Genomic DNA, 13,283 nt, shown 5'->3' with positions numbered 1-13,283 from the left:
GCGTTGTTGTATCTGTCCTCTGTTCTACATTATGACCAATCCATCCCTTAAAATATCGTTGTAGAACTGTTATGTGACATTTCATGAAACTTCGTTTCCCCTCTTGGCCACAGCTGCCTTGAAAAATATATTTTAAAGTCGGTAAAACGCCTTCCATGTAAAAAAAAAAAAAAAAAAAGAATATGTAAAAGTCACTTTGGAAAAACAAACAAACAAAAAAACAAAACAAAAAACCCTGAATGAAGCTCCTACTGTGTGCCAGGTATGCTCTCTCTGGCTCAGAATGACTCGATATCAGTTTAGAGATATGGTTGATAGCTTATATGCAACAAGTCATTTACAGCAGCTTAAACACCGCTAATCGTTTTTAAAAAATATATTTTATTTTTAGTCGATTTTTAAAAATCATTTTTAAGGCAAATACCAGACATCACGTTTTTTTTGCCACAACACCTGTCTATTTGTACCCCCCCCCCCCCCCCCCCCATTTGTATTTCTTTTACATGTGAATAAGAAGAAAGAAAACTCTTTGGATACGACAGTCGTATCACGGGGTCGTTACAGCGCAGATCTACGTAACAAATGAACTCCTTTTTGGGGCACCTTCCGAATCGTTTACTGCGAGGGAAATACCGGTGAACGCACACCGGCGCAATAATCTTGTGAGGTTTTAATTTTGTACTGGGGCTCTAATGCGGTACCGGGGTAAGTATTTTCCAGCCTTGTGACTAGACATGAGAGGGCACCCAACTTGTCGACGTAGTAGAGCGTGTGTGGCTGGACACGTAAGCCTTGTGCGTGCGTGCTCCGGTCAACGTTTTCCGCTTGTGATCCGCTGCGACGCATATATCAGGTGCGGTCTGCATCCCTGAGCTCGGCGGAAAAGAAGTATTTGCGTCGTGACTTCCTGGACAAAATATTCTTCGATGGACGTATTTTCTGTGCAGTTTCTCGTCACCTGCCCCCCATCCTGTTGGGGGGCAGGAGGGGGAGGAGGAAAGGGGAGACAAGATGAGAATATAGTTATGGAGCCGGTGAAGCAGCCCGATGGTGACGCCCTTGTGACGTTCACAATGATGCTAAGGACAATTAAAAACAAAAACAAAAACAAAAAAGCCCACAGTAAAGACAAAAAGGCTCAATCTGAGTAAGAATAACGAAGACAGCATGGCAGTTATTTAATTAAATAAAAGCCACACCTTCAAATAGTTAACAACAATGACTTATTAGCAGAAAATGGATTTTACAAGCAAAAATGGATATATTAAAGTAGCCTGCGTGGTATTTTAGAATATCCTAATAAATACACGTGGTTGAGTGAAATACTGAAGAAATGAATGATGCAAACATAGATGAAGCACATCAGTACCTCAAAAGAGGATTTGTTTAAATGTAAAGTGCCCTACAGTTAACCAGTGCTCACAGTCTGTTTTCCCCCTCTTATTTCTATTGAACTGGAAGAAAAAAAATGTCATATTTCTCTTTTTATTTTTAAGGTCTTCCTAATCTAAGACTTGCTTTGTGTGATTTCCATGTATTCTCTCTGATTTCCTGTGCCCTCTCCTGGCCATTGCAGGAAGAGCAGTTTTGTCTACCTCCATCTCAATGACAGATTGATAGACACCTAGGAAATGGAATGAGCTGATAAGTATGTAATGACATAACCTGGCAGCTATGTTCCGGCTTCAGTTCATACCTTATCGTGCCTTTAATGGTATGAGAGAGAGAAGGGGGGAAAAAAAAAAGATCCCACAAACAATGAGACTTTACAGTGCAAAGAACTGAGGCATGATAAAGCAGAAAGCAGAGAAGCAGAGTGAATGACAGATAAGGAGAAAGACAGCTTTAAGGAGGAGAAGGCTGACATGTAATTGTAGCAGTCCTGAGAGGAGTTCCTTGGCTGGCTTCAGAGTTAAATTGAAGAATAACAGTTGGGTTCATTAGCGGTGTCACTAAGCTCCTGTTTCTGCTGACTCAGAGCGTGTGGATTCACCTGTGTGTGCTGGTGCAGTCTCTACAGTGGATACAGTTGGTCTGTGCACACTTTCTGCTGACTTGGTACAGGCATAGCTAAACACATGCACTTTTAATGAAACAGTGCTTTCCTAAAAGTACAAAAAACAGCCTCCCCTGCGTTGAACTGCACACTGACGCACATTTGCAAACGTCATCGTGTTAGCACAAAAGCAGGGTGATGCCTGTCGGCGCTGTGGGGACAGCGGCCTGGTGTAATACTCCAGCAAACACTCCATGAGCCGCGGCTTTATCAGTGATAGGACACAAGAGTAATTAGCTGTTTACAGTACAGCCAAAGTCACGTTGTTTTAAGCCGGTGAGTGTTTGGAGTTTTTCCATCCTGAGCAATCATGCCATGAGAACTGCAGTGTGAGTTCATGCAGCTGCACGAGTAGTTTTCCACACAAGTGCACGACACAGTAAAAAACACACACACACACACACACACACACACACACACACACACACACACACACACACACACACACAGGGTTAGAGAAGCCAGAGGTGTGCCTCTTACCTCGGTATTGCTTCATTGCTCTTTACAACCCTCTAAAATGAATCAATCTCTAATTAAGCGTTCATCTTTCAAAAATAAGAGCTGTGAAAGCAGACTACTTAGAGAGAACCAGTAGACTCACATATGTGGTATAGCAAAAAGCTCACCAGGCTTTCCGAAGGTCTTCCAAAGTTTGACCGCTTTTACACTCATTGTCAGTCCAGTCCTTGTATCCGACCACTTTTAGATGGATAATTATTATTTGTTAAGCCACCTAACAGGGACCTGTGAATCATTCAAGCATAAAAAGGCTCTTAACTTAAGGGAAGAACCGGTGTTGTGTCTTTAAATTGCTCTGAGAGATGCATCTGGAACTTCAGTTGATCCATCTGCTGTTCCCTGAAGCCTCATCAGAAATGGTCTCAATAGAAGTATGGCTATCAAGAAGCCATTTTAAAGAAAGGAAAACAGGGACGAAAGGGTGAGGCATAGCAAATTACATAAGAACTGGACTGAAGATAAGTTGTAACAGGTTTTATGGAGTGATGAAATTTGAAGGTTTTAGTTTAAATTGTCAGTTTTCAGAGGAGGTCAGTACAGAGGTAAATCAGTGTCTGCAGACAATTGCGAAACATGGTGGAGGCTCTGTCATGGTTTGGTGCTCCATTTCAGCCAGTGGTTATGAGCATCTTGGCAAAACTGAGTGAATTATGAATGCAGAAAATACAGTCAGATTTTTTATACAGCACACAATACCACCTGGAAATCATCGCAAAAGGTTCATTTTTCAGCATAGTCCAGCGAGTTGCACTTTTAATTCCCAGTTCAAACCTATAGTAGGTTAACCCTAATCCCCAATGTCCAAATATCCCCCAAAAAGCCATGGGATGGAGAGGTCCCAAGTTGATCTGATAATCTGTTGCATTCTTCTGTGTCTTTTTTTTATTAATCACACTGTTTAAAATCATGCAAAGCACAAGAACCAGCCATGTTAGACCAGTTTAAAGTAAATAAAAAGGATCACCACAGCAGTTTTAAGTTGAGTGTTTTTTTTTTCATTCTGCAACGGTGTGGTATGATTGCATCATTAGTATATGATGCAATTCAACTGTTTTCACTTACACTTTTTTCAGATAAAGTTCTCCATTCAGATTTACTACAGTTCCTTTTTTTGGAAAACACAAAACAGAAGTTTGATTTGCTTGTTTCTTTAAACACACACACACACACACACACACACACACACACACACACACACACACACACACACACACACACACACACACACACACACACACACTAATTATCGTTTTATTGTGCTTCTGAGGTTTCTTGTCACTTTGTGGTCTTTCAGTGTTTCTTAAGGAATTTCAAAGCTGCTTTTTAAGTTTTTTTTCAGTCCACTGCTTATACTTGACCATTTTTAGAGGCATGCTTTTTTATTTGTTAAGCCACTGACCTATGAATCATCCAAGCATAAAGAAGGCACCTAACTGAACCAGTTTTTTGTGTTTAAATTGGTCCTGACACAGGGAATGATAGATGCATCTAACCCTTCAGCTGAAACATCTGCTGTTCACTGAAGCCTCATCAGAAATGGTCTCAGTGGAAGGGTGACTGACAAGAAGCTATTCTTAAGGAAAGGAAACAGGGCTGAGGTGTACCAAATTACACAAGAACTGGACTGAAGATCAAACAGGTCCTGTAAGGCAGCGGTCCCCAACCCCCGGGCCATGGACCAGTACCGGTCCGTGAGTCATTTGGTACCGGGCCGTGAGTTAAGACTCGGGTGTGAAATATATGGCTTTCAGGGTTCTTAAAATCGGTTTTTAGCGTTATGTTGTTATCATTTTTTTCGTTTACTCGGTTTTCCTGGGTCTTTTCACGTGTGTTATGAATAAATCTTTTTTTCGGTACCGATACTGGTTTTATTTTGTTGTATTTATCCGTGACACCTTAAAGGCCGGTCCGTGAAAATATTGTCGGGCACAATCCGGTCCGTGGCGCAAAAAAGGTTGGAGACCGCTGCCGTAAGGTGATGAATTCAAATATGAATATGTCATCAGTGTCTATGGAGGAGTCATGAAAGAGGTCCAACAGTCATGGTCTGTGCCCATCTGTAAAAAACGATGGAGGCTCGGTCATTGGTTTGGAGCTACATTTCAGCCAGTGATGTTTGGGATCTTGTCGAAACTGACTGAATTCTAAAACTTAGAAAAGTACCATCAGATTTTGTTTCACTTTGCTGTACCATCTGGCAACCATCAGATAGGCTTAAATTTTCAGCATGACAATGATCCCAAACACACTGCCAATGCAATAAAAGCATAGCTGGATAGAAAAACACAATGAAACACTATCAGTCATGGATTGACCTCACCCAACATTGCTGAAGCAATTTGGGATTGTCTTGACATAGAACAGAAAGAATGGCATCCAACAGCCAGAGAAGAGCTTTGAATGTCCCTCAAGAAGCCTGAAGAACTATTCCTGAAGATTATATTAAGAAATTAAAAGAAAGATTGCCTAAGAGAGTTCAAACTGCAGTGAAGAGTAAAGGTGGTCAAACCAAATATTGACTTTCAAGCCCATTAGAGTTATCTAAACTCTGTTTTCCCCCTGCATACTCTATTTCCTTGTTCAATAAATCATTGCGCCTATTTCGCATTTTCACAGCAAAATATGAAGTAATGGAAACTGGCTCAAGACTTTTGCTCATTACAGTAAAACAATTACAAAGTTTAAGGACATCCAAGTTAACAAATATAAATAAGCGGCACTGGTATGGGATGATCGGGCGATGGCTAATGATTTTGAGTGCGGCTAACAATGAACCGCACTCTTTAAATACATAAAGCAACAGAAGCTTTTCTTTACCTAAAGCCAAATGGCTGACTGCCAGGCTTTTATCACCTGTTGCTAAATTACACATTCTTCCTTTCTGTTGTCTTTCCTCCTTTCTGCCTTGCACACTCCCATTTGTTAGTAGTGAGTCTTTGCTTCTTGGCAATAAGCTCATGAGAGCTCAAGCTTCTCGTAAGGCCGTGGAAGGGAGTGATTGGCACGGCAAGGTGTGTCTGTCTGGATTATCATAGTTGACTTCTTAACCAATCTCTTATAAATTGTCCTTGAATTAACCCTTGTGCTTTCACCCGCTAATGCGCTCTGATAACATTCATCCCCCTGTGATTGAGCCGTATATGTGCGTGCACAGTTTCACATGGCTACATGGCTGACAGGAGAATGACTGCAGTACGTGCAGATGAGAGTGTCTCTCAGATTACGGTTGAGGGGATAAAAAAAAGGAACCTTGTTAAAACTTTCAGGAACATGGAAGTGTGTAATTTAATTTGCTTTCTGTTTCTCAGAAGTGTTGCAAACATGAAACTGTTTAACAGAATTCCCCACTATGCTTCCTGCACCACGACAATTAATCTTTGTGTCTTATCAAATGTCATTCCATTTCCTGAAAGAAAACATCTGATAGCCACTTGGATGTGACACTGAACAGATGACTTCCGTCAACTCTTAAAGCGACTTTATAAGTTATTATCAGCCTGTCAGTGTCATAACTGTTAACCCTGCCCAGCTGTAAGGAGCGTGCCACACAGAGGAGGCGCACGTCCAACACCCAGCCTCCGTTCCCCTTCTCACTTTCTCCATCCTGCTCTCTTTTTCGGATAGGCAGATAAATTGAAGCTCTAAGATCAAGTGAGAGCAAAAGTTCAAGTACTTGAAGAGGCAAAAAAACCCAACCCAGCAGTTCCTAACCCTTTCCCTCTCCCACATATTCATCTGCATATGTCTAACACTTTTCTTTATCTGTTCTCCGCAGTTTATCTCTCTTGGTCAGTTCCAGTAAGGAGCTGGTTTTTGCGTTCTCTGCAGACAAGCAGTTCAAAGAGTTCATGGGCCCAATTGGTCAGTGAAGAAGAAAAATGAAAGGAAAAAGAGAGATAGGAGAGACAGAGGAGGATATAGTGTACAGGCTAGCCCTGTCAGCATTGATCATATTCGAATATGCTCGGAGCAGCGCTGAAGGAATGCATATTGAGTAAGACACGGCAGAAACACACTAATCTGCTGCTGCCCTCAGTGTATTTTCTCATCCTCGAACTGAACTTGGCTGTGCGGACCAAGTCACTTTCTTGTTTGCTCAGTGGAAACTGAACAGAAAATGAGCAGCTCTTATGTTTTCTGGACAGTCTGAATGTTTAGTCTTTATAATTACTTCAAAAGCCCCAAATCCAACCTATTATCACATACAAAGAGGTTTACAGGCTTTTTGGAATTAAAGTTAGGTTAAAATGAACTCCTTTTGTAGAGTTTTACCCTTTTTGACATATGCAGAGGCTTATAATGACCTTGTTAAGTTAAAAGTACCAAACAATTAGAATCTAATACAAAAAACAGACACTGGAAAAATTGAACGTGATTTATTGCGAACAGAATTCAGTTAATAGGCTATTTGGACAGGAACCGCAGAGTCCAGTTGCTGGTAGTGGTGAAGATGAAGATGGAGATTTAGATGGCGCTCGGAGTGACCAGGGTGAAGCAGAGATGGGGAGGAAAGACAGAAGAGCATTGGGATTTAAAGCACTCAAAGCAGAGGCTGATTGGTTCGCAGAAGGCAGAGAAGAAAATGATTGGAGAAGAGTTATGTCAGAATTGAGTTTGACAGTATGCAAAAGATAAAGTGATATCAAGAATAGACTTGCAGCCTAAACTCCCATGAAAGAGGGCGGATGAGGGATAACAGATCTTCCTTATTGAACTTATGCATGAGAGTCATCAGAATTCAAATGGATTTCAAGTTCAGTGGAACACAGAAAAAGAAGTACACATTTAGTCCTACACATTTAAAAAAAAGGTCAAAGTTTCTACAAAGCATTAGCTACCTTTAAAATTAGAGTACTAAGAGATTTGAAAATGAGGTTACACAGTTTTCACAATATATGAGCCTAAACTTCAAAACCTTGACCATCCCATTCTTAATCCATAGGGTTTAATATGATGTCGGCCCAACCTTTGCAGCTATAACAGCTTCAGCTCTTCTGGAACTGCTTTCTACAAAGTTTAGAAGAAGTTTATGGGAAGTACGTTTGTGAGACACTGATTTTAGACGCAGTCTCCACTCTAATTCATCCCAAAAGGGTTTTCTCAGGACTCCATGCAGGCCAGTCAAGTTCTTCCAAACTCAATCATCCATGTCTTTATGGACCTTGCTTTGTGTACCTGTGCACAGTCATGTTGGAACAGGAAGGGGACATCCCTAAAATGTTCCCACAAAGTAAGGAGCATGAAATTGCTCCACCAAACTTTACGCTTGGCACGATGAAGTCAGACAAGTACCGTTTTCCTGGCAACTGGCAAACTCAGACTCGTGCATTGGATTGCCCGTTAGAGAGAAGATGTCTTCACTGCTCTAGGGTCCAGTGGCTGTGTGCGTTACAGCACTGAATGACTGGACTTGTTGCACAGGTGCCATCATATCACGGTACGACGCTGGAAGTCACTGAGCTCCTGAGAGTGACCCATTCTTTCGCAAACATAAAACTGAAAAAAAGTCTTGTGGGTCATTATTTTTATTATTTTTTAGGTGCCTGCAATTCTTTAGATGTCATTCTGGATTCATTTGTGACTTGAATGAGTCATTGATAGGCTCTTGAAGTAATTTTGATAGACGAGCCTCTTCTGGATAGGTTCACCACTGTTGCAAGTATTCTCCATTGGTGGATAATGGCTGTCACTGTAGTTCCATGGAGTTCCAAAGCCTTAGAAATGGCTTTTTAACCCTTTCCAGACTGACAGATCTCAATGACTTTGTTCCTCAGCTGTGCCTTTAGATTGTGACATAATCTGCTTCATTTTGTCAAACAGATCCTAGTTTGACAAAGGACCTGTCAAATGTCCTTGTCCTGTTTAATGTCCCTGTCTTAGTGTAATGATTCCTTGAATCGCTACACTAGGACGGGGGCATTAATACGCAGGGACATTTATTTTGTTTGTCTCACTTATCAGCAGGTCTGACAGGCACACTTTAACCATTGTTACTGGTTGTCTCTGTACTTTGACGCTGATGGATCATCAGTGTCAAAGTACTGAGACAGAGACCTTTGGATCAAAGGTATCAACACATCTAGCTACTCTTCTTCTTTATGACAACCTGACACTTACTTCACCCACAACGTATCTCAAACACAGCAGCTAAGTCTTTTTAAAATTTTTCCTTAAAAAGGAAAGTGGAAATGATTAATTTCCAACCAGACTGACTCAGATGATGTCATTTGGGGCAACTGGTCAAACTTCGCATGTACTGCTTTATCATTCATGTTTCAAGGGGAAAATATTTCGTCCAGGAAAGTAAGCAATATAAGACTATTTCCAGAGGATGAGGTAGTCAGATACTGGACTTTCACCCAGGAGGTTAGGGTTTTAGATCTTTACAAAATCTTGACTGACATATTTATGTTTTATTTTAGTTTAGTTTTCAGTTACAGTTTGTTTAGGTTTAGGCACCAAAAGTAGTTTAGGAAAATATCATGGTTTGGGTTTAAATACACCCTTTCATAACTTTAACAACATGTTAGAAGCTTAACTACTATTTTAATGGTAATCAGGACGAGTCCCACCCCATCTGATATATGACTGCTGCCTGAAGATGATCAGCAGAGGGAAAGTAAGAAAACCGGCGGCCAAGATAGGTTCATTTAAAGGTTACGTATGATGTCACAACAAGAGCAATTTTTCTTTTCAAATGTACTTAAGGATGCGGTTTATTTAAAATATTTTATATTCATAGTAGTACTGCAGTAACTTCCTCTCCAACACCCAAAATCACTCATTAGGCCCCTTTTAAAAGTATCATTTGGCGTTTTCCTGTAAACAAAGAAAAGTTAAGTTTACATTTAGTGTTATTCACCGAAGGGTTTATATAGTGTGCATATCCTGATTCTTCTTTCTTCCCCCCCCCTTTTTTTTCGTCAGTGTCATCATGACACAGCCACAGAGCATCTGCATCTGCCATCACTGCCGGTATTGTGCTTTGGATCAGCTCTTGGCTCTTTAGATAGCAAATGTTCCTCTGTGTCCAAAGGTTACTTGATGACTTTACTAACGTGATGTGAAAGACACTAAAATGTTCCACAGATGCATTCGTCACTACATGCATATTCACTCACTTAACGCGCAATAGTTTTTTTTTTCCCCCCATTGTAAGTGCTGACCAGAGAGTGCTATCATGGCCAAAGAAAACCAATGTTTACTGTTGGTAAGAAGCAGGAAGCGAACCTTCATCTCTGTTTGTTGAGCTAAACAAGAATAATCTCACTGTTTAACATGTCTTTAAACTACATCCATGACTTTGTCTCACTCTGTCTAAATAGTATCCTGAAGAGTGCAATTCCTCATAGAGAAAACAAAGCCAAATCTTATCCATTCCTGAATATCAGGCTTTTAAATGAATGGTATTTGCTGTAGATTTCCCCCTCCCGAGCTTTTATCTCTTACAAGAACATCTCCCAGGTGTGTTTGGAAACTCTCAGTTTAAGTCACTTTCCTTACGCACACACTGGCTTATCTGTGTGTACCTTTCACTGTGGGCCTGCCACAACTCTCCTCATCCTGCCTGGCTGATGGCCACACAGGCATCCTCATAAGCACAAATACAAACACACACACCCATTTACTCATCCGAATGCTCCTATTCACACAAATACTGACCTGTGACCTCAGGCCGTGACCCCAGGTTAATTACTGCATTGTGAAGCAGAGCTAGATGCCCACTGATTTGAAACATACAAAAACTATATTGTCTTTAAATTTATTAGATGTTCATAGTCCCATGAATCTTGAACATGTTAGTGAGCACCACCAGCAAGTTGACATTAAAGAGGTCCTCTGAAGATAACCCATAAAAAACTTTATTCCACAGCTTTTATGGGAAAGAATGGAATAGAATTGTCCCATATTTAAGATTGTGACTCTAAAACGATATCTGCACATGACTATGCACAGTCTGTAACAAACCGAGAAGATTTTGTCACCAGAAACTGATTTCTGGTGACAAGATCTCTGTCAAAGGCTTGTACTGTGAGTTCTGTTGGCCAGGCATGTTTAGGCATGCATTGTCTACAAAAGATTGTATTTTGCAGAAATGCAATCTTAAAAATATCCCCTATTCTCTAATGATTTATTTATTTTTAAAAAAATCCACTGTTAATAATGACCAGTCCACAGAGCAGGAATAATTGTATCTGCTGGATAAAGCTCAGAAATATTGTTGGTTGGTCCAACAAGTTGCGTCAGCAGATTAGCTGATAAGTTCCTAGATTGGTGGTCAGTTAGCGGCAAATTCAAAGGCATACGCTGTTGAAACTCTGTTATCGCCTGGTTTACTGGGAGGCCGAAATCTCACATGCAAACACCTTAAAACCAATGCAAATAAAAGTCAAACTATTTATCAGACATTAGAGTGAAACTACATATTTGTAATAATCTTTTTAAATCCACAAAAAACACAAAGTCAAATCTAAACGTTTACACTGTAACCCTCTGGTTTGAACTAATATAAAGAAAAAATAGATAAAAAAAAAAAAAAAAAAAGTTCACGTTTGCATGAATTCGCCTTTTTTCTGAGTGTTTCGTGGCAAGCCAAGCCAGCCGTTAGGATCTTACTTCAGGTGCAGATTCCTCTCACATTGTGATACTCACGGTTATTAAATATGCCATTACTGAAACCACATGATGGCTCATGTAACGCACGCTCTGAATGAACTCATTCCATAAGTATTTACTCCCGTGACATCAAAAGAGCCATACCCATAAAATGCAACACAAGTCGACAATTGCATCATAAACATTTTGATTCATAAAGTGGCTCTGTAAACTTCTGTGTTTTGGCGCCACACCCCAAGCACTTTTCAAACGTTTTGATGACTGTCTGCCAGTTGCGGGATTAATTTATCGTTAATGTAGGATACTCTGAGTAGCAGTTGAATTTGCTGAGACATGTTTACACTCCACTTAAAAGGTGAGGCGGAACTCCAGCGAATCAAAGGAATGGAAACAAACCCGCGAGGGAAACGAGGCAGGTAAAATACACAATCACCCAACTCCTCCCCCTGGAGAAAGCTATTCACCACATTCCTGAGCATAAGAGTGTGAAACTAAAATACACACAAATTCAATGGTCACACACATTCACATGCACACCCATATGTAGATATCTAAATGGGGAAACAATAAAAAAAAACAAAAAATAATAAACAAAGGACAGACAATAAGATAATAGACGTCAATTCTTAAATATATAAACGTTTACGTGAACTGACACACCAGCTATTTCTGCACATTGTGTTGCATTGTAATGATATACCACCTCTCCCTCTTTAACAAGAGGCTGAGCCTTCAGCTGTAATCACAGCAGGAACGCATCCTGCCGTTTGGACGGTTTGTAAGGGAGTACCCTGCAATAAACAAAGAATATGTCATCAGAAAACACTTTTTTTCCCTGTCGCATGTGATGAGTCATGCTGCGTGAGTTTGTTGGTGTTGTGAAGTAACGTTCAGTCTGATTGATGTGGGAAGATACTAATATTCGGTGACTGCTGTGGTGACTCTCCAGTCATGGGAGAATTCACACACACACAAGTGTGCGCACAAACAAGCATATGAATTTTTAAAAATGATAATTTTTTTTAAAGGGCCTTACACTGAATGTGCTAGGACTCACTTTTATGAGAGGGTTTACATGAACAGGCAACAGTGTGCGAGCACTCAGACCCAAAATACAAAACAGAGACAAAGCAAGAGGCAAATTTACATAGCTTCTCCGCGGCCTGTAGCGCTATTTATCCATTTAGATCAGGGGTCACGGGGGTCTGGAGACACATGCGGCTCTTTTGTCCATCTCCAGTAGCTCCCTGTGGTTTTGTCCAAAAAAAAAAAAAAAACAAAACAGAAAAAAGAAACCTAGATGAATATGAAAACGATCCCTTTGCTGAACCTCAATTGTGATGGCTAATGTGGATGTTCACACAAATGGCTAGTCCCGAATCCTCCTAGCTATGACTGGATTTGTGCATTTACAACAACACGCACAAAACTTTATAGTTCCTTTTGTTTAAAAGAGAGCCCAAACTTGCTAATAGATAGTTTTCCCTTCACGTCACAATTTTCAGTGAATAAGAAGTAAAGAATTTTAGGTATTATAATTTTACAATGCCATACAATCCAAAACAGTTAATTATAATCTAAGTGGAAAGTTATAAAGTACTAAATAATCATAAATAGCTCACTGCAGAATAGTGACATGTAGGGAAAGATTTGAATTCCAGGTATTAGTGCGGCTCATTTATACTTGATAGTCTTGATCACTTCCATCAAGGTAAGATAAGAAATCATTTGTTATAAAAGGTAACAATTAATTTAAAGTCACCCTTTACTGCTTCCATCGGAATTCGGAGGTGAAGTAGCAGTGAGCGGCTGCTAATCAAATGCACTTGTTTAACTGATCATCAGAAAGTCTGAGCACTTATATCTATACTTCTGGAGAATGTAAAGTGTGTTAACACATTGATACAATATTTGCAGGAGTGGATTTTCCGGCAAATTCAGCCTCTGGAAAGTGCAGAGATACTGCAAAAAAACCCCAAGAACTACAGCTCAGTCTCTACAGGCCTCAGTTAGCATGTTAAGGTTCATGACAGTAATATTAGAAAAAAAAAGACTGAACAAATATGGGTTGTTGGGAAGGGATACCAGGAGA

Source organism: Aulonocara stuartgranti (genome assembly GCF_965226115.1).
Source record: "Aulonocara stuartgranti genome assembly, chromosome: 15".
NCBI lineage: Eukaryota > Metazoa > Chordata > Actinopteri > Cichliformes > Cichlidae > Aulonocara > Aulonocara stuartgranti.
The sequence above is the reverse complement of the archived record's forward strand: the minus strand, read 5'-3'. Positions refer to the sequence as shown.